Genomic DNA, 23,498 nt, shown 5'->3' on the forward strand with positions numbered 1-23,498 from the left:
GGTAAGGGTTAATTTAACTGTCATATATTTTTATTTGGCATATAAGTAATATGTGTACCAGGTATTATTGAAATATCTCCAGGCGTACAGAAGTTATGTGGGAACATACATTTCCCATTGATTTGCATGGGACTTTAAACAAAAACCGCAACCCTCACAAATGGGGGTAGTTAAGGGATAAATTAACTATCCTATAGTTTAAGTGGACATATAAGTAACATGTGACCAAGTGTTATCGAAATATCTACAGCCGTTTGGAAGTTATGAAGTAACATGTATTTCCCATAGAGTTAAATGGGACTTTAAAGGAAAACCCCGACCATGGCAAATGAGGGTGGGTAAGGGTTAAACCACCTATCCTATGTTTGTTGCTGACATATAAGTAACATGTGTGCCAAGTTTCATGTTAATATCTTTAGCCGTTTGGACGTGATGCTGGAACATACATACATACACACACACACGTTGAGTTTTATATATATATATAGATAAGCTGGCAATTATCTGAAGTGGGTTAGAATAAAGCTGGCATTGGTGTGCGACTGTTAAACTAACTTACTTGTATATGTATATATATATATATATATATATATATATATATATATATATATATATATATATATATATATATATATATATATATATATATATATATAACAGTGCCTTGAAGAAGTATTTATACCCCGTGACATTTTCCACATTTTGTCATGTTACAACCAAAAATGTAAATATATTTAATTGGGATTTTATGTGATAGACCAACACAAAGTGGCACATAATTGTGACGTGAAAGGAAAATTATAAATGGTTTTAATTTTTTTTTTTTTTTACAAATAAATATCTGAGAAGTGAGGCATGCATCTATATTCAGCCCCTCTGATTCAATACTTTGTAGGACCACGTTTTGCTGCAATTTCAGCTACCAGTCTTTTTCGAGATGTCTCTACCAGCTTTGCACATCTAGAGAGTGACGTTTTTGCCCATTCTTCTATGCAAAATAGCTCAAGCCCTGTCAGATTGGATGGAGAGCGTCTGTGAACAGCAATTTTCAAGCCTTGCCACAGATTCTCAATTGGATTTAGGTACTTAGGGTCTGATCCACAAAAGGGATACGCCGGCGTATCTACTGATACGCCGTCGTATCCCTGTTTCTATCTATGGAACTGATCCACAGAATCAGTTTCTCATAGATAGGTAGAAGATCCGACATGTGTAAGGGACTTACACTGTCGGATCTTAGGATGCAGTACCGCAGCCGCCGCTGGGGGCATTTCTCGTCGAAATCCAGCGTCGGGTATGCAAATTAGCACTTACGGAGATCCACGAAGCTTTTACGCTTCGTTTTTTCACCGTAAGTATTAGTTTGCCGTCGCAAAATTAGGGCTGCTTTTACAAAGTGTAAAGTTAGTACACCATGTAAAAGTAGACCCTTCTTTCCCGCGACGCTGTCGAATTTTTTTTTTAAAAAAATTTTTCCCGCCGCATCTCTTTTTTTTCCCGACGCAACTTTTTTTACCCGGCGCGATTCACAAAACTCGGCGTAACGTAATTTCGCGCAATGCACGTCGGGAAAATCGCGTCGGGAGCATGCGCAGTACGTCTGGAGCGGGAGCGCGCCTAATTTAAATGGGACTCGCCCCATTAGATTAGGAACGCCTTGCGCCGGACGCATTTAAGTTACACCGCTCAAAATTTCTAGGTAAGTGCTTTGTGGATCGGGCACTTAGGTAGAGATTTTGCGGCGGTGTAACTTAAACGGGAAAAATTAAGTTACGCCGGGTTTTTGTGGATCAGGCCCTTAGACTGTATATAATATATATCTATAGACAGTATCTATATCTATATAGATATATATGAAAAATAACTGAATTTAAAAAAAATAATCCATGTTTCCTTAAGTTTCTGTTATATAAAGTATAAAATAAATTTGCCAGAACATTTAAAACACCCCAAAATTAACCCTTTTTAGGGGACAACCCAAGGTGATGTTTTTTTTGCAAAAACAAAGACACATGCTAGCATTGAGGTGCTTAGCCTTTAAAATTCATCCATTCAAGCCAAGTGCAAATCTTCCATTATTATTGGAAGTAGGGTAGGTTTCCTGGAGTATGAAATGATATTGCACTGAAATTGCATTGCGCAATGGCTAGATGCCATGGATAAATCCAAAACATTTAACCCTCCCCCAAAACAATCCCGCCAACATTGGTGACCAGGGAAAAGGCAATAGCCGCTCCAGGTGGGAACCCAGATGAATATCCTCCGTTGCAGACAACTCAGGTGCAGGCAATGCACTTAGCAAAGCAGGAACAACGATTGTCTCTGGACAGCCGCACTCTGAACAAATTGTAGCCTTTTATCAAAAGAAGGACAGCACTACAAGTCACAGCAAAATAAAATAAAACCTGACCTCTGACGTGTTTCGCACTGAAACTAGTGCTTAGTCACTATGACTAAGCACTAGTTTCAGTGCGGAACGCGTCAGCGGTCAGGTTTATTTTATTTTGCTGTGACTTGTAGTGCTGTTTTATTCTCCCTACAATTATTTCTGGTCAGTGGCATTCAAAAAAGAAACAAACACACAGTCCACCACAGGTGATCAGAAGCACTTTACGACCCGAAAACAATTTCACGACGTTGGAGGTCAGTGATATTTTAAATCTCATCTAAAAGAATCCCACAACATTAACAGTCAGCAGTACTTCAACCACCCAATCATGTCCCCCCACCTTGAACAAAGCCACCTCCTGCAGCAGTAGTACTGTTTATATTTGTGATCACTGTGATTGGCCATCGAACATCCTCTTCTCGGGCTTCCCCCCCCCCCCCCCCCGACACTCCCAGCCCCTCCCCTCCGTCCAGTGCCCCCATGGGAAGGCACTTCCCTTGGGGGCACCTGAGCCCCGCTGCTGTGTCCATCGACACACAGACAATGGGAATCTGCCCTGACCCCCACTCCCTCATCACTGGCTTTGATTGATGCCCATTTCTCCCAGTGCCCTAACAAAGCCAGTGAGACCCGAAAGTGAGGGGAGAGAAGAGCTGCAGATGTGCACATCGTTGGATCGAATGAGGGCTCAGGTAAGTAAACATGGGGGGTTCCAAGGCATGCAATAAGGTAAAACATGTTTAGGCTTTACAACCACTTTAATACCTGGCTTGATGGTTTGGATGTGACACTGATTGAGCTCAACGGTCTTCTTTAGAGACCTATATGGGTCATTGATTTATCTATTGAAGGATTGCTTTTAACACATGTGTGCCTTTCTGAATACTGTATCTATATTATACTGCATTGATTTTTATGTACCATATACTGCTTAGTTTTAACTTTTTATTACACTGTCATTCACTCACTACCATTATTTTTTACTACCCAAATTTACTTTTCTTTTATATATCAATATTAAACAAATATTTCCCCCTTTTTTTTGTTAACGTTTTCATTTCTGTTTCTGTAATCACTTCATCTGTTCTATAGAAATAGAAAAGGGTGTATAGAGCAGGCACTTCAATAAAAAATAATAGCCAAATGCATTTCCATCCCTAGTAGAAAAATGTATAGAGAGTCCCAATAATGGAATTGGGCATGGGACTTTATGGATGCATATTGGGTAGTTATAATATATGTATTAAACTGAAAATTTATTTTATTCAATTCAGAACCACAGAAATCATTCAGAAATCATAGTACTATAAAAAATATAAATGTTTAATAATAAATACAATCTGATTATACAAAGAGCACATAAAAAATGATCACAGAAAGGAGAGTAACAACACCGTGCAGGAGCTTATGTATTGTATCCCATGCTAGTAGTCCTACATGTTTCGCCCTAGGGGGCTTCTTCAGGGAAGCATGGATATATAGAATAATCTAAAAATAGATAAAGACTTCATGAATAAGCGTATATTGCTGCGCCATAGCACAAAAGGCTATGTAGATTTCACAAAAGGTCATAGTATAAACAAACAGTACATATAGATAAGAAAAACAAAAACAACATTTTTTAATTATTATTTATTGCAACAATATTTCTGACACTCCCTAAGTAAAAAAATAACAATCTTTCTTCTCATCTCCTCTCACCCCATTATAATTTTGTACACTTGGATTTAAAATGCAACATTATTATACCTTGACACCCCCATATCACCTGTATTTAAAAAAAATGGTGGGGAGGTGGATGTGTATTTTTGGACAGCCATTTATAAATGGTACGCTAGAGATGGGTCGAACCACTGTCCAGTTTGCACCAGAACTCTTGAATATGGTGAAAATTCTGAGCCAAATAATGAACCCCATGGAAGTCTATGGGACACGAACTGGAAAAATTAAATGTGCCCATTTGAGGGCTTAGATTATTGGGCATACAAACAGTATTGGGGTCCAGGTACTGCCCTGGGGACATGTATCAATGACATTTTTTTTGTAAAAAATATCATTTTTAAATGAGCACTGATTTACTGATGCTTAAAGTGGAGTTCCACTCAAAAGTGGAACTTCCACTTTAAGCACTTCTTTGGGGGGGGGGGAGTGGGTACCTGGTTTTGACAGGCACTTCTGGTCCCACTTCCTTCTTCTGTCGCTTGGCCACCTAGGTGAATCCTCTCCTCCTAGGCGGCCCCTCCCTCTCTGCAATCTTCTGGGACATGTCACAGGACCCAGAAGATTACTTGGCGAGCACAGTGCGACTCGCATATTGTGCAGTGCGTGCCCGGCTTTAAAGCCGCAAGCTGTCACAGCTGGGTGCCCATAGTTGCAATGACGGCGCCGCAGAGAGGAGCAAGACTTTGGGCAGTCGCATCGCTGGACAGTGGGACAGGTGAGTGTCTGTTTATTAAATGTCAGCAGCTACACTTTTTGTAGCTGCTGACTTTTAATAAACGGAAAAAATACTTGAGCTCTGCATTAAAGTGAAATAATACCAATGAAACCCTCCTTTAAATATAGTGCCTGGGGAGTTCCCTTAGTCTACCTGTAAAGTGGAAGAACCTGCTGCAGCAAAAATTTGATTTATAAAGAGCAAAAACATTTAATTTTCTCTATTTTATAAACAATGCCTTGGGGAGCCAGTCTGTATGGTGAGGCCAAAATTTAGTGCACTCTGAAAAAGATTAGAGATTTTTTTTGAATAAATTCTGGTGTCTGTTTTGCAGAGTTTGGCTAGAAGTAACAAGTGTAGAAAAATTGGGCTTTGTGTGTTGGTGGTCCCGTCACACCATAACCTTAGAGGTACTCTTGATGAAATGTGTGTGAAAATCTCATGCTAGTTATTAAGTGTAGACTGCTGCACTTTTATCACTGCTTGGATACAAGGAGATAATGTAACAAATGTGAAAATGTAAAAGGTTGTGTTTCGTAAACTAGTGATAAATAAAGAGTTCAATAAACAAGTGTCCATGTGTATCAAAAATGATTCCATTAGTATTCCACCAACTGGATGTGCTATCCACCACCGTTCCCAGTGATAAAGTATAACAATCTAAATGAAAATGTAATTGGCCCCTTACCCACTTCCGATGATCTCTAAATTGAAAGAGATTATCTAACGCATGAGGTTAAAAAAAATTCTGAAGCTGTGTGATGAGTTAAAATGTTAAAAGAGTTTCCACTATGCAGAGATGTAAAAGGGACTTAACAGCTGTTTCTGTCCACTTCCTCCTATGTACTTGTATAAAGATGTCTATACATTATGCAATCTAATTGTATATTGTGCATTTAGCAAGAAGGGTGATCACTGATTGATTGCATCTCATTTAAAAAACGTGCAGCTGGGAATGGGAGGGTGGATGATGCAGGGTGTGTGCTAATGAGGTCAGCTGGTCAACTCCTTCCTGTGTCATGACCTACAGTCTGTAAGGACATAAGACAGAAGTAATAGATATGTTTGGAATCATGGATGGAGGACAGTAAGGTACATGTCTGTAGATTTTATGGAAAGCTTTGATATTTTTGCAAAGAAAAAACATGAATGCTATATTAGTGCATAGGGGAGCTGGAATTTAGAAAAAAGCTAAGGTGAACTTATCTTATAAGAACGTGAAGCATTAATATATCTGTAGATGAGAAAACGAGTCTAGTCTCATAGGGTGTGGCAGACCGTGAGAGCCTGGGGCAATCAGACTAATTAATGAATGAAACTACTGATCTGCCTGATGACCTGAATAACGGGTTAAATACCAGTAGTGTAACTGAGTGTAACGAAATGATGTGAAACATATGACTGCCAACTATATGTGTCAGTATTACAAAACGTTGAAATATGTATTATATACTGTATGTGTGGAACAACATTGAAAAAAATAAAAATAAAGAAAACACACCTGATAACAGGTAATGCAGACACGTGACACTGAAGACAAGACTCGAATAGTCAGATATATGAAAAACGACAGTTTCAGTAAAAGAAAATTCCTATATACAGTATATATATATATATATATACACACTATATATACACACAATATATATATATATATATATATATATATATATATATATATATATATATATATATATATCATTGTGCCCCAATAGAGATAGAAAATACAGAAGGCACCATGAAGACAACTACCTCTTTGGAAACCCCCCTTTTTTCTTCTTCATGGCACTAAACGGAAATTACGAAAAGACCACAAAGACGGAATCAAAGGCGAACCCTTTAATCCTGTTGTGGTTAAAGTGGAGTTCCACCCAAAAATTGAACTTCCACTTTAAGTGAAGGTAACCCCCTGACATGCCACATCTGCCATGTAATTTTTTTGGGGGGAGGCCGATACCCTCATTTTAGAGGCATCCAGCTCCCACTAACTCCCCGGACCAGAAGGAAGATTGCCTCTCCCCCCTCCCTCCCTGCAATCTTCTGGGACATGCCACAGCGTGCAGTGCGGCTCGGGCATGCGCCAGTGTGTAACCAGCTGTGAAGCCACACCGTAAGAATGAAGGGCGCCACGGAGAGGAGCGATACTTTGTTGTACCCGCATTGTTGGACCGCGGGACAAGTGAGTGTAATATTATTAAAAGTCAGCAGCTACACTTTTTGTAGCTGCTGACTTTTAATTAAAAAAAATTTTGGGCGGACCTCCGCTTTAACATGAAACAAGGGCAATCTAGCAAAGAAAGGCCCTCAGACCAGCTGCACTCTTGCTCTAACGTACCCCCCTAAATCGGTACCACTGGACCAAGCTCTACCTGAATTGAGGAGCAGTAGAACTTTAAGAATAAACATAAAAACGGACTTACAAAACGAATATGAAAAAGCTAACGTAAAACAGTGGCAAATATGGTATATATATATATATATATATATATATATATATATATATATATATATATATATATATATATATATATATATATATATATATATATACATATACATATATATATATATATATATATATATATATATATATATATATATATATATATATAAAATTCAAAAAATAGACGTCATATCTGTAGTATGCAAAAATCTAATTTACTATGCATTCAAACATGTAGAGGATGGAGCCAGGTGTTGAGAGGAGGTGTTGCAGCCAGGTGGAGGGAAGGATGGAGCCAGGTGCACAGAGGAAAGAGGGAGTTGCAGTCAGGTGGAGGGAAGGATAGAGTCAGGTGCACATTGCCAATTACTTGATGTATTCACATCTGTTTTTGTAAATGTATCCAATACTGTTATTACAAACCTTGTCCCCCCCCCCTCCCCCCTACTTCATTTTCCCAAACGATTTTTTCATTATATTGTCTTTGAAAATGATGCTATTTTCTAACTAATATGCAATCAAGTATTGTTTGAATGCTCGTCTCCTCACAGATTATTTTTCTATTTTTCTAGTATATCCTGTATAAGCTCCTGATGAAGCTCTATTCAGAGTGAAACATGTTGGGCATCTGTCATACAGGTTTTGCTGTGGCTCTTTACTGAAGCCGTCTATGTCCTTAGGGATTTAATCATGGTTGTTTGAATCTCCTCTTTTATCAATTATGTATGTCAAATAATAAACATTTTTTTACCATATCTTTTCTGATCTACCTGATATTTATTGTGACACCTTTACAGTCCTAGGGTTTGTTACCCTCCCCATTTCTCTCCAGGGGAGAAGAGGAGTTGCAGTCAGGTGGAGGGGAGGACCAGGTGCACAGAGGAGAGGAGGAGTTACAGCCAGGTGGAGGGGACGATGGAGCCAGGTGCACAGCGGAAAGTATAAACATGTTATTTATTTTTTATTTTGTAATAATTGTATCGTCATTATTATTCTTTGCATGTGGGTAACTACCTGACCTTGGCTTGGTATCAAGAGTTCCCCAAATTGTCCACTTCTTATTAAAATGATTGTAAACCCTTTACAACAACTTTATGCTACAAGTAAACCTATATTAATACTTACCTGTAGCTATCCAGGATATCTCCTAAACCTGCACGGTTTAGGAGATATTCCCTGTCCCCTGCATGTGCCGATGTCATTGGCACATGTGCACTGGGGAAAACTGAAGCAATGGGACCTATGTGCTGTTGCTTTGGTCCGTGTGTGGTAACTGGCGGCTCCCGCATGCATATGCGGGGGTGACAACAATCACAGCACCGGAGCCGCGATACCCGGAAGTAAGCACCGGGAGAAATGTCGGCGGCCAGAGAGGGAGATGTGGACCGCTGCGGGGGCTTCGATCTAAGGTAATACATAATGAGCTTGTATGCTATGCATACTAGCTCATTATGTCTTTGTCTTGCAGGGTTTTTTATTTTATTTTTTATTTTTTTAGGCTTTACTTCCTCTTTAAGTGATTGAATATATTGAACATATTGAAATTCCAACAGAAATTCCGACAGCAAAAGTCCGATGGAGCCTACACACGGTCGGAATTCCTGACGATACGTTCACATCGGACTTTTGCTGGCAAAAATTCCGAACCGTGTGTACGGGGCATATGGCTTTGAGTTTTCTGTTTTATAATAAAAAAACCATGTTATAATTACCTGCTCTGTGCAATGGTTTTGCACAGAACAGCCCTGATCGTCCTCTTCTTGGGTCCCCTGCTGGTGCTCCTAGCTCTTTTTTCCCCCTGCTAAGTGCCCCCAAAGCAAGCTGCTTGCTCTGGGGGCACCAGTGCACACTTGCTCCCGAGCTGCCTCTGTGTGTCTAAAATACACACAGTGTGCAGATCGGCCCTACCCCCCATACCTCCTCATCAGCTGTGATTGACATCAGCCAATGGCTTCCGCAGCTATGTCTCAGCCAATGAGGAGAGGGAGACCTAGGAGAGCCATGGCTCTCATGCACAGCACTGTATCAGAGTAGGGCTTGGATAAGTATTAGGGGGCTGTGAGGGGGAGCAGCACACTAAAGGTTTTTTTACCTTCATGCATAGAATTCATAAAGGTAAAAAACTTTTACAACCACTTTAACACTTCAGGAATAAGTATGTCATTCTCTTTGTGTAATGCACAAAAACATGCTTGCATATGAATGCACAACTGCCTCATAACAAACAAGGGGGTAGATTCAGGTACAGCTGCGCGCTCCTTACGGAGGCGCAGTGTACCCTTTTTACCCTGCGCCTACGCAAATTATTTGCGCTACACTTCATTCATGAAGCAGTAGCCACGTAATTTGCGTGGGCGCTCTTCAAAAATGCCCTGCGTAAGGGCGCCTAATGTAAATGATCCCGTAGGGGGCGGGAATCATTTAAATTAGGCGCGTTCCCGCGCCGAGCGTAGAGCGCATGCTCCGTCGGGAAACTTTCCCGACGTGCATTGGGTAAATGACGTCGCAAGGACGTCATTTGCTTCAAAGTGAACGTGAATGGCGTCCAGCGCCATTCACGATTCACTTACGCAAACTACGTAAATTTCAAACCTCGCGACGCGGGAACGACGGGTATCCTTAGCATTGGCTGCCCCTGCTTTTAGCATGTGCAGCCTTACGCGAAACCCGACGTACGCAAACGACGTAAACTGCGTACGCAGGGCTCGCGTAACGTTGTGAATCGGCGTTAGTGTGCAATTTGCATACTATACACTGACCACAACGGGAACGCCACCTAGCGGCCAACGTAAGAATGCAGCCAAAGATATGAGGGCATAAGAGCCTTATGCAACGCATATCTTAGGCTGCAGTCGGCGTAACGAGCTCTCTGAATCAGGAGAACTTGTTACGCCGGGGCAAGTAAGCAATTGTGCTGCGTAACTATGGTTACGCAGGCGCAATTGCTCTCTGAATCTGGGCCAAGGTGTGCAAATGCAAATGTGCATTATAAGTGCAGAATGTAATTACATATACATGAAATTATAAACTTGCCAGAGAAAACCACTGAGTTGTTGCCAACATCCCCCAAAAAGTTAGAGGAACAGAAGATGGAACACTATACATGCAAAATCTGCCTCACGCGGCAAGGAAGCCAGTGTCCTTTTCTGTGTCAAACAGGGGATAGAATTTGCTCTGTGGGTGACCTTGTGGCAACAACATCCTTCGACTGGAAAATCAAAAGAGTCATGCAGAAAATTATTGTCCAAACACTATCTGCATTCCGTCGGATGTAAGCTCTGTTCTGATAGTTTGGCAGCCGGTGGCACCACCTGTCAGAATACAATAGCTGTAGTGGAAGATTTATTTATCTACGCAGTTGCATGCATCAATGAGTCTATGGTTCCTATGTTTTCATTTAGTTCAAGGATTGAGCAAAAAAATAAAGCAAAAATCTGTGTGTATGAGTATCCACTAACCATAAAAACTGTGCACAAAGGATATAACTGAATATTATCTTCCTAGGCTACATGCACATGGACACATTTCTTAATGCAGCATAAAGATACTGCTTGTAGTGGAACCTCAGATTGTGAGGAACGCGGTTAACAAGCGTTTCGCAATACGAGCACTGTATTTTTCAAAATCCTAACTCGGTTCTCGAGTGTTGTCCCGCAAAACGAGTGGGATTCATGCCAAAGCAGTGTGCAGTACCGCATTTGGCCTGAGGTGGGGGGGGGTAGACGAGTGGAGCCGAACTGTGCCGTTCGGAGCCTTACCGGAGGCTTTCTGAGGTTTGCCAAGGTCAGCCGAGCTGTCCTCGGGTCTTTTCGTGTGTTCTCAAGGCTCTCCAGCACCCCCCCACCTCTGGCTGCATGCGGTATTGCATACCATTGAAGTCAATACGGAACAAATTATTTTAGTTTCCCTTGACTTCAATGGGGAAACTCGTTTTGATATGCGAGTACTTTGGATTACGAGCATCCTCCTGGAACGGATTATGCTTGTAATCCGAGGTTCCACTGTATTTTTGTTTCCTGGTGCATCATGGCAGCATACATTGGTTGTGGCTCTGCACCTCAACCTGATAGGACCATCATAGTATAATGCTTCGAAGGATCCAGCCAGTGGCATTGTCTTTTTTGTAATCACCTGAAGGATCGGATTGCTTTTGGAAAAATTCTATACCCAATTCATCCTGGCCAGGTTCAGACTCTACTGGGTGGAAGTCCTGCCTGTTCAACCTCTAAATGAGCTTTAGGCCCCTTTCACACATGCGGACCGTATGTCCGCTTTTTCATCCATAAGTTTACGGATGAAAAAGCGACATACATTAATCCCTATGAGATAGCGGGTGTCAGCGGATGAACATTCGCTGACACCCGATCTCATTGGTGTCCGCAATCCTCCGATTCTGCAGACGGTCCATGTTCATCAGATCCCCCCAATAGGGGAGAGCGGAGATCTGACAGGGCAGTCCCTGCACAGTGTGCAGGGACTGCCCTGTCATCTGCCAGCTCTGCGGGGATCAATGGAGCGATCCCCGCTGAGCAAGCGGATACACATGTATGGATCCTCACGGGATCCGTACATGTGAAAGGGGCCTTATGGTGGGAGTCCCTCTCTGCTGGTTTCAGGGGCACCTTGTTGAGTATAAATTTTAAATAAGTTTTGACTTTGAATTGAATTGTGCAGTGTTCCCAGCTCAGCATGTAGGTGGGGGTGCAGCGTAATGTCATCGCAATAATTCTCACAGTCAGTTGCAAGCAAAGAGGAGGAAAAAGACTCAAGTTTGAGGGGTTGCCAGGAACCAGTCAATTGGAGTTTCATACAACAGAGGAAGATCTGTGGCATCAAACTCCTCGTGGCCATCAGTAGGCCTCCCGGGGGATTCATCATCTAGTCCATAAGGTTTCAGCATGTTTCGATGCAGTTTATTTTTGCCTGAGTTGGGGCACCTCTGAAACTAGATGATAGGTAGGTGGGAAAGGCTGCCCCACCACACTGTACGAGCTGCACTACCATTTGAGCTCCAGTAACATAGGGCCAGATTCATGTACAATTGCGCCCGTGTAACGTAAGCCATTTACGTTACACCGCCGCAAGTTTTCAGTTTTAGTGCCCGATCCACAAAGCACTTACCTAGAAACTTGCGGTGGTGTATCGTAAACACGTCCGGCTCAAGGCGGTCCAAATTGAATGGGGCGGCTACCATTTAAATTAGGTGCGCTCCCGCGCCGGACCTACTGCGCATGCTCCGTTTCGAAATTCCCGCCGTGCTTTGCGCGAACTGACGTCATTTTTTCGATCGGCGACGTGCGTAGCGTACTTCCGTATTCCCGGACGTCTTACGCAAACGACGTGAAATTTTAAATTTCGACACGGGAACGACGGCCATACTTTAGACAGCAATACGTTTGCTGTCTAAAGTTAAGGCACCCAAAACGACGACTAACTTTGCGACGGGAAACTAGACTAGCGGCGACGTAGCGAACGCGAAAAACCGTTGTGGATCGCCGTAACTGCTAATTTGCATACCCGACGCTGGTTTATGACGCGAACTCCCCCCAGCGGCGGTCGCGGTACTGCATCCTAAGATTCGACAGTGTAAAAAAATTACACCTGTCGGATCTTAGGGATATCTATGCGTAACTGATTCTATGAATCAGTCGCATAGATACTCTGAGAGATACGACGGAGTATCTGATATACTCCGTCGTATCTCCGCTGTGAATCTGGCCCATAGTTACAAGTCCTGTTCGACCAAAAAAAAAAATACAATTCCATATACATAATCCTATACCCACAGTTGATTCAGAGGAATATGACAAACCCCAGCAGAGCATTATCCAATTTGCTACAGCAGGGGAAAAAAATCCGTCCTGATCCCCCGAGAGGCAATCAGATTTTGCCCGGATCAACTTTACCTATAAATGTTAGTACCCAGTTATATTATTTCCATTTAGGAAAGTATCCAGGCCTTTTTTTAAAAGCAATCTACTGAGCTTGCGAGGACCACCTCTGGAGGGAATCTATTTGACATTTTCACAGCTCTTACTGTGAAGAAACCTTTCCGTATTTGGAATGTGGTATTTTGTGGATATACAGATACTCAAATTGAAGCACCTCATCCCATATATGCATAGAGAGAAAATAAGAGAGGGAATGGGTACCTAGGAAAACTGGGACTATGAATCGGTGCTAATAAAGTGTAACAAGACACCAATTATAAAAAATAGAAAAATTTAATTTATTGATACAGACAAATATAAATAAAGAACCATCCATAATCCTTGAATGTGTCAAGCTTCAACAATGTGAAACGACTCGTTGTAGTTCACTCGACATGTTTCGCTCGCATTTGAGCTTCTTCAAGAGCTTAGAACTAACTACAATATATCAAAAGAAATAGGTATAAGGAAGATGGTCAATGGAAAAATAGAACACGTATATTATAAAAATATAGATGTAACAAAACATGTTGAATAAATACAGTATACAATGATTGACAGTTAAAGGATTTAACGAAATAACAATTCCAAGTTTGATTATGTTTAAGCAGGAGAATAGCAGGAGAATGGAATATAATGTTTAAGGATCTGCTTAAAAGTAAACTTCACTAGAAAGCTTGATTAACAACTGATGTACCTTTAAGAGTTGGCCAAATATAATCAGGTGATTTGACAGACAAGAGAAGTCCTAATCGGTTGTAAAGGGCTTCATTCAAAACAGCGGCCCCAGTGTTCCCTTAGTGAAAAATTTCCAACAGAGGGATCCCTGAAGGCATCATGAAATAGGAAAAATACCAATTCTATAAAAGAAAAGAGAAGAAAAAGAAGTTTGTCCAATAGGAAAACAAGTTTAAATTGTCCACAGGAGTGGGATCGATTTTTGAGAGATATACCTCCTTAGTAGTGGTTCAGTAAATACCTTGAAAGATTTGAAGAGGCTAAGAGTATCCTGGAGTGTGGCGGCGTGCTGCTCGCTTTAATCCTGAGTGGTGCCTGACATAGCGGCTGGGGCTGCCATGCTTTAAATAGAACACCACGGCTTTCGTCAGCAACGACGTCGCCGTAGCGGAGACACGTGACTCACCGCGTCATCCCGTGATCCTCCCACTGTCGCAGGTGTCTGCCAATGGAATGATCGACAGACGATGCATGCGCACATGGTGATGCATCGTCTGTCCATTCTGAACCCGCACATCAAGAGGCGCGCACCGCTATGTTGGATATAGGATAGGATCCCAAAAGGGCTGCAAAGTGCATTGCAAGGGCTGCTAACTATGATGGTAAATTAACAGCTGCAGGAGGGAAAAATTGGGGGGGACAGATGGACCAGGACTTTTGCGACGAATGACATGGGGAGTATAAAAGGCAAGGACCACTCGCATAGAAAGGAACCTGATTGTTTCAGATTCTATCCGTGCGGTCCTTTGTGTCCCTATGGTTCAAAATTGGACAGAGTGAAAACAAACACATCTGAAGGAAAAGAAGGCTCATACCTGGCAATTAATGTGTGGTAAAAAAAAGAGTTTGACGATAATTTCCTGTATAAAGGAAAAATGTAGATTGTTTGATTGAATAATTAATAAATAAATAATTTTTAATGTATATATAGAAATCATAATGATAAACAGTAAGTCATGAGGGGAAAGGGGATTGCGCCATCTGCTGCCACATAAAGAAATTAGCTCCATAACATAGTGGTATTCTAATTTGTATATGGTGCATAATGTTCATATTGGAAAGGAACAAAGTTTATTAAATCAAAAAGTACATAACAACAGCATTCATTTTAGAAAAAAGAAAAAAGAGGGAGAAAAAAAAGGGAAAAAAAAGGAAGGAGAAAGGAAAACAACAATTCAAGACATTAATATTGAAATTAAATAATAAATAATTAATTAATAAAAAAGGTTTGAAACTGAAGGCTTCATTTAAACCTGGAGGTTGTAGGGCAGATAAGGAATGAATCCATTTTGCCTCACGTTGAAGCAGTATTTTGTCAAAATCACCGCCTCTTTCCCCAGGAGGGACGTGTTCTAAAGCAATTTTACTTGACACGCAATCCCATATCATCAATGATTGTGGAAATTTGCATGTTTTCTTCAGGCAGTCGCCCACTACCTGCCTACTTTGAATTAGGCGGGCTTACGCCGGCCCATTTATGCGGCCGTAACTAGGGAGCAAGTGCTTTGTGAATACTGGTCTTGCCTCTCTATGTTACGTCGGCGTAGCGCATATGAGATGCGCTACGCCCGCTCAAAGATACGCTGCTGTACGTGAATCTGGCCCATAATGTCAATGGCATGGCCTGCAATTAGCCTGGACCTCAAACCAATTGAGAATATATGGTGGAAATTAAGGAAAATGCTCCAACCTGCAAAGCTGATTTGTTTTCCCCCTCTACTTGATCTGAAAAAAACAGCTGTAATTGACTACAGTTTGCTTTCTTTTTTTTGTTGTAAGTGTTTCTTAAAGCCAGAAGGTTAGAAGGGTAAATGAAAATGGTTTTGAGGCATGTCTGTGATGACTTTTTTTTCTACGCAATTAAACAATCGAATAAACATTTTCCAAGAGTGGCGATACTTTTTGCAAGGGGGTGTATGTCAATTCAGGTCAAGGTGATAATATAAATGAAATAATTATGAATAAATGATACAAAAATAGTGGTCTAACAAATAAATCAAATTTGAAAGTATATTTTCACTTGTGTAGTCAAATTTGAGAAAACTCCACGGAATGTGTGTTCCATTCACACTGCATACTTATAAAAAGTTTAAAAAAATAATACTTGTGTAGCACCTGGTTACTTCCAAGTACCGGTGCTGTTGAAATTTAGAGGGGGATCAGAGTGTTAATTGACTCTGATCCAAATTACAATGTTCGAAACAGGGTCTCTGTCTCAGCTTGGCTTTGCTGTGGGCTCATTCTGTTGTTGCTGGGGTATTGTTCCACCCCAGGACGACAGGTGTCAGCAGTGGAGTCAAGACTTGGATACTCTTTCCTAGCAGCCAATTAGGATGGAGTTTCCTCGCTGGGCATGCTGGGAGAGGGTATTTATGGGACAGACGCCATTGAGTCTGGGTCTTCTTTCAGTGTGGCACCCACCTTTAGGGTGACCACATCATGGCACCCCGGCATTATGGCCTACCTGGCCGGGGCGTGCATGCCACGCGGTGTTCCTTGTTCCGGGACCATGTTGGTCCGGAACATTTGAGCAGCGGTGGGGCCCAGTGATCATCTGGGCTCCCATTCTTGAAGATCCCAAGCGGTATAGCTGTTGGGTGGGGAGTCCATCTGAGGAGAGCCAATGAGAGGCTGGCGATCCAAAAGGATTTCGACAAACCACTGGGGATCAAGATAGCCGGACACTGAAGGATTGATCACCTGTCAGTCGGTACCTGGTCGACTATCTGAAGGAGATCCAGGCGTAATTCTTTCAAGGAGGATTGTCTCCGTATTTGCAGTCAGTAAAGGCCCTGTGGCAGAGGTTTCTCCCTGAGTCCATTCCAGGAGGGTCTGTGTCAGAGACTTTTCCTCAAGTTCAAGTCCATTCCAGGAGGGTCTGTGTCAGAGACTTTTCCTCAAGTTCAAGTCCATTCCAGGAGGGTCTGTGGCAGAGACTTTTCCTTAAAAAGGTTCGAGTGATACTCCGTCAGCCAGGTCAGTGAGAGAGGCCTGTCTGGGTACACTAAGCCCACTCAGGCAGGAGTGGCACAGAAAGTGTTTTACTATGGGAGCAGGACTGTTTCCAAATACTACGCTTGAATCTGCTGTTCTCCTTCTTCCTTCAACTCTATCCTTTCACCACCAGTTTATTGTTTTTACCCGGCTGGGTAATAAAGAGCACAGAAAAGACACCTGTTGCGGACATTCCATTACTACTGCTATATGTACCATACACCCCTAGGAATTCGGAGAGCCACGTGGTAAATGTGCCACCCAAAGCCTAACTGAACAAGCTAAAGTTAGAAGCTGATTAGCTACCTACCATGCACAGCACCAGATTCTTTGTGCTCCAGTTTTAGTAAATCAACCCCATTAATTTGCAATGATATCTACAGTTTTACCAAGGATTGGCTCACACTGCTGCAACACCAAAGTCAGGTGACTTCTATTTCGACTTTGCATTGCAACTTGTTTACGACTTGCTATCAACTTCAATGCGACTTTTATCAATACAGAGTGTTACACATTTTACTGAGCTCACAAAACCCTCTGAAGACACAATAAAAGTCGCAAGGATAAGACAAGGAATTTACTTTCTTGCAACTGTTGTGATTTTAAAGTGGTTGTAATGGTTCATTTTTTTTTAAAAAACAAATATGCCATACTTACCTTCACTGTGCAGCTAATTTTGCACAGAGTGGCCCAGATCCTCCTGTTCTGGGGTTTCCCCTGGCGGCTTTTGCAGCTCTTCCCTGCATCAGATAACCCCCTAGGAGAAGCGATCTTCCGGGGGGTTACCTTGTGGGTGCGCTCCCGAGTCCATCATTCTGCGTCTATAGACACGAATGCCGGACTCAGCCCCGCCCCTGGCGCATGCGTCATTGCATTTGATTGACAGCAGCGGGAGCAAATGGCTATCCAATCAAGAGCCGGAACCCCATGGAGAGAGGCACAGTGCGTTCTAGCTGACAGAAATTCTGGGCTCAGGTAAGTAAAACGGGGGGCATTAAGGTGAAAAAACCTGAGGGTTTACAACCCTTTTAACATTGCAGTCTATGGCATTTATTCTGCAAGGAAGATGCAGAAAAGTAGTGCGGGAACATTTTTTTTGTTGCTGCTGCGACATAGCATGTCACAGCAAGTTGCATGAGAAGTCGTAGCAATGTGTATCAGGGCTCAAAAGTGAAAAAGCTGTAAAACTGGTATCAGGCATTAAAGCAACAATCTGGAATTTGAAAAAAACATACATGCTCATCTCCATGCTGCAGCATTGGCGTGATGCTGCAACTGCCCTATGTTGGCTCTAACACTGAGAATTGAGAGATCAAATGACCACTGATCGCTCAGTTCTCAGAGTGAAAAGCAGTGACTCCAGCACCCACTGGAGCACTGGACTAGAGAAGGGTTTGGAGCAGCTGGTATCGGCTCTCAGGATCGTGCCGAGAGGCTGAGCCAGCTGCCGATCAGGCATCTGGGTGGATCCTGGAACAGGATCCTGGAATGGCCTCCAAAAACTGCCCTGCCTGCCCTATCTTCTGAATGTCCAGAGCCATCCATGGATTGCTCTGCCTGCCCTTTCTGCTGTGTGTCCAGAATTTTCCACAGATTGACCTGCTTGCCCTCTCTGCTGTGTGCCCTGAACCCTCCACAGATTGCCCTGTTTGACATCTCTATTGTGTGCTTAGAGTCTTCCAATGAATAACCTGCCTGCCCTCTCTACTGTGTGCCCAGAGCCCTCCATGGATCACCCTGACTGGACCTCCCAAAGCCAAGACCATCATATCCACTACTCAGGATAGTCAGATCCTGGAATGACACTGTGACATCATCTGATAGACAGCAATTAGCTGACTATGGGTCACATGAGAGCAAAAGTGAGTGCACTCCTGTGAGCCACAAGATTTGTCTTATTCTCCACCATGAAGGGGGTTAAAGATCAATGTATACATCAACTTACCAAAAATATGTCAGGTCAAGGTGATAATATAAATGAATAAACTGTAAATAAATTATCGAAAAATAGTGGTCTATCAAAAAAAAAATGTTTAACCGGTTACATCTGGCTCACAAACGTATACATTGGCAGAATGGCATGGCTGGGCAAAGTGACGTATATTTACGTCACTTTGAAATTCCTGCCGTGCAGTCACGTGTGCTCCTTCTGCAAGCTCCGTGACTGTGCCTGCAGGGACCGGCAGACTCGACGTCTGCTGGTGTCCTGCGATTGGGTCACAGAGCTGCAGAACGGGGAGAGGCCCGTGTAAACAAGGCCTCTCCCAGTTCTGCCTAGTGACATGTCACTGATCGTCTGCTCCCTCTCATCGGGAGCAGCGATCAGTGACGTGTTACTCATAGCCACGCCCCCTAACAGTTATAATCACGCCCTAGGACACACTTAACCCCTTCCTAGCGCCCTAGTGCTTAACCCCTTCACTGCCAGTCACATTTATACAGTAATCAGTGCATTTTTATAGGACTGATCGCTGTATAAATGTGAATGGTCCCAAAATAGCTTCAAAAGTGTTTGATATGTCCGCCATAATGTCGCAGTCACAATAAAAATCACTGATCGCCACCATTACTAGTAAAAAAAAGAAAATATTAATAAAAATGCCATAAAACTTTCCCCTTTTTTGTACTTCTTATAACTTTTGCGCAAACCAATCAATAAACGCTTATTGCAAAAAAAAATTACCAAAAATATATAGAAGAACATATATCAGCCTAAACTGAGGGAAAAAAAATGTTATATATATATTTTTGGGGATATTTATTAGAGGAAAAGGTAAAAAAATATTGAATTTTTAAAAAAATTGTCGCTCTATTTTTGTTTATAGCGCAAAAAATAAAAACCACAGAGGTGATCAAATAGCACCAAAAGAAAGCTCTATTTGTGGGAAAAAAGGACGTCAATTTTGTTTGGGAGCCACGTCGCACGACCACGCAATTGTTTGTTAAAGCGACGCAGTGCCGAACTGCAAAAAGTGGCCCAATCATTTGGCAGCCAAATCCTCCGGCGCTGAAGTGGTTAAAGTGTATTTTCACTTTTGTAGTCAAATTTGAGAAAACTCCACTGTATGTGTGTTCCCATTCACACTGCATACCTATAAAAAGTAAAAAAACATAAAGTAATACTTACTTTTTCATTGCTTCTGGGGAGACGTTGTCAGTGCTGACTGCCAGCAAGCATCAGCTAGGTCAACGTGATCTGTCCCAATGGCTGGACTACAGGCTGGCTCCAGTTCTCATTAACATACAATGGAGAAGCCCAACTCCAAACTTAATCTAATACAATTCATGACATATCTGCCACCAGACAGAGTTCATTATGGTAAACTCAGCTTCCCAGATCTGTTAAAAGGATAACCTACTAGAAATTCCAGAAAAGAGCATCTAAATAGAAAAGGTAAGCTGCATTTAATTTCAGTTTTTCTACGTAAATGGGTAACAAATACAAAGTAGGAATTATCCCAGTTTGACAGCAAAAGTGGAAATACTGTACCCTTTAATCCTCAAAACACTGGAAATAAACACATTGAAGTTTTTAAAAAAAAATATGTGGTTGAAATAGAAATAGAGAGGGACCTAGAAATGAAGAAAGTCAAAAGGATGCACAATATGCACACTATGCATGGAGCAGAAATTGGAACTCTTTCTTCTTTTGAATAGAAAAAAAGAAACATTGGCGCTGATTACACAAAGGGGGTTATTTACTAAAGGCAAATCTACTTTGCACTACAAGTAAAAACTACAAGTGCAAAGTGTACTTGAAATTGCCTGACTGGTGAAGTGACTAGCAGGTACCGTCCTGGGGGGGGGTGTTTATGCCCATTGGGACCTTGCGGCCCTAAACTGTCTGGTCTGGTTTATGTTTATTACCTAGCAGTAGGTTGATCCAGGGGCGGTGTTAGGGTGGAGCAGAAGGGGGAAATCATTCAAATGAACGCCGGTACCCCCCAAGTATCTCCAGGGTTCCAAGTCCAGCTCTCGATGCCTCACCGACAAACCCCAATTCCACATCAGGAAGTGGGCCACCTTGTGATTGGCCTTAACCCTAGCCCTGTTTTAGCACGGAAACTGACTTAGCCACCCACCAATGTGTACAAGCCACCATATCGGACTAAACAATCAACATGTCTGGCTGAGCATAACGCTCAACTTCCGGAACCACTTTGCTCCATAACCACGGCCTGCCACCCGATCCACCCAATAACAGCCCTGTCCCTGGGAATGCCTAATTGACGTTCGTCAGGGCGAATATCAGTTCTCCTCGCACACACCCCAGTGGACAAAGGAGTGGCCCAATATCCAGATCAAGCATGGGTCCTGCCTGTAAAGAAAAAAAATGACAGACACACACCAAGAAGCCATAACCACCATGTCATAACAATACATTAACAAACATCACACCCCCACATGCAACCAATAATGGCAGCTTATAACAATTGAGGACGAACGTACAGACGATAATGCTGAGATTCCCACCTGCCGATGTGCCGCAAGTCCCCCTCAACATGCAGCCTCTGTAGCAGCCCCTCTGTGGGAAGAATGCGACGCAAAGTCAGACGGACAAAAAAAAAAAAAAACGCCCAGCACCTGCGAAACACAGCCGTAAACTGGTACCGAGACAACGCCGAGCCATCCAAATGCAACAAAAATGGACCAATGCCCCCCCCGGGCGCAACTCCAAAAAAATGAAAAACCACCCGCACCGGGCAACTTGGCGAACCTGGAACCCCAAACAGCTCTACCCTCACACACCCGGCCAGCCTGATCAGTCTTGGATCTCCGTATCCAAAAAAACACCGAACCATCCTTGAATTGCACATCAGCTGACTGCAGCCCACCGAGCCCCCATCTAGAAGAACTCACCAATTCCCCAATATGCATGGCGGAAATAACGCAAATGAAAAATCTGCCTGGAACAACAGGGCCTCATAAGGCGATGTACACGGCCCATCAAAACAGACATATACATTGCACTTGGCGGAATCCGCCAAGAGCATGTGGTCCAACTCTTTGTTTTTCTCCTTACCTTGTCCACCGTCTGCTACACTACCGACCCCAGCTGCCGAAACCAGGCCGGCAATCTGTTCAGCGGATGAAGTCACTTCAGCAACCACCTGGGGGATGGGCAATAATGGCACAGACCCTAAGCCTACCGTCGCAGGGGGGAGGCCAGACTCAAGGCACACCCGACTTGGCAGTCTGCTTCCTGCTAGCCGCCGCTCTGCTCCCGGATACATGCCGCTCCTCTTCTACGATTAGGGGGGACACCGGCCGCACCTGGTAACAGGCCAGATCCCACAGGGCCATCTCTCCCTTGCCAAGCTGCCCAGGAGGCCGTGGAGCCACTCGCAGGTGCTGCACACATCACCAGGAGATCAGCAGGGGGACTGGTAGCAATAACACGTTCCGCAGCCATGTCCCACGGGTCCCGCAGAGGAAGAGGATTCCTCCCGGGTCGCACCTGCGCACCTGTGCCACAGCTGACCGGGTGCTTAGGTGTGGGAGCTGGAGGTGGACTTTGCTGGGCTCCTGAGGACCTCAGGGCCAAGGCGCCCCAGAGGCCTGTACCTCCGAGCACGTGGCGGGGAGCCCCCCATGCCCGGCTCCTAAAAGAAGCCCACGACCTGAGCATGATCCCAGTCCGTGCCATGCACGGTGGCCGCAGCCTACAGCTGGGACATGAGAGCGTCCATGTCGGTCATTTCTGCCTGTTACTGGAGCTGTCTGGATGTGAAGTTCCTCCGCTCGGCTTCTCCCAACTGAGCCCTCCCCCTCCGGAATTCAAACTTATTCCCCCCTTCTGCTCCACCCCTCACAGCCTAACACTGCCCCTGGATCAACCTACTGCTAGTGCCTTGAGGCAAGCCCCCTTAACCTCTGTCATGCCAGCCCTTCTTTTGTTTTTGCTCTTTACTCCAGGCCTCTCTGTTTATAGAGACATGAAGATTTGACGAAGTAGCTAAAAACATACAACTGCCATGAGCAGACATTTACGGTAAAATGCTCCGCCCATAGGCTATAGAAGAAATCTAATGTTTGACTAGTAATAATAATTAATAAATAAAATTATTACTAGTCATATAACATTAGAATTCTATTATAGCTTGTGGGCAGAGCATTTGACTGGAAATGTACGATCACAGCATCGTACAGTTTAGCTGCTTCGTCAAATCTTCTTAGAATGTCCGACAGACACCATGAGCCTTCAATTGAAAGATTTAACCTTAATTAATTCAGATTTTCGGGCAAATGCATTTTTTAACGAAACAAAATAAGTAAAAATTAATTTCAGGAGTAAGTAAATAAATGTATTTTTCTGACTAAACCAAAATTCCGAAACAAAATATTTCAGTGTGCACATGCCTAGTGAACATTAATTAGAGCAAGGAAGCGAACAAGCCAACATCGAGGGATCTCTATGCCACATCATACGGTAGATATTTTTATACATAGTCTTGTCACTATGCACTATACATTTTGTATATATTTGTCTATGTCTCCTTATATTTAGTTAGGATGTATTTAATTGTTTGCTTCTATACCATTATAGTTTAAAACAACAGAAGGAAG

The 23,498-nt window shown here is 42.9% G+C and overlaps 1 protein-coding gene across 1 annotated transcript in view; it reads left to right on the plus strand.

The window, feature by feature from the left end:
* LOC120936080 (galactoside alpha-(1,2)-fucosyltransferase 2-like) overlaps window positions 1–23,498 on the plus strand; it is a 185,001-nt gene that overhangs the window by 58,916 nt on the left and 102,587 nt on the right. The gene's annotated exons all lie outside the window — the stretch shown is intronic.

Source organism: Rana temporaria, chromosome 4, assembly GCF_905171775.1.
Source record: "Rana temporaria chromosome 4, aRanTem1.1, whole genome shotgun sequence".
NCBI classification, from domain to species: domain Eukaryota; kingdom Metazoa; phylum Chordata; class Amphibia; order Anura; family Ranidae; genus Rana; species Rana temporaria.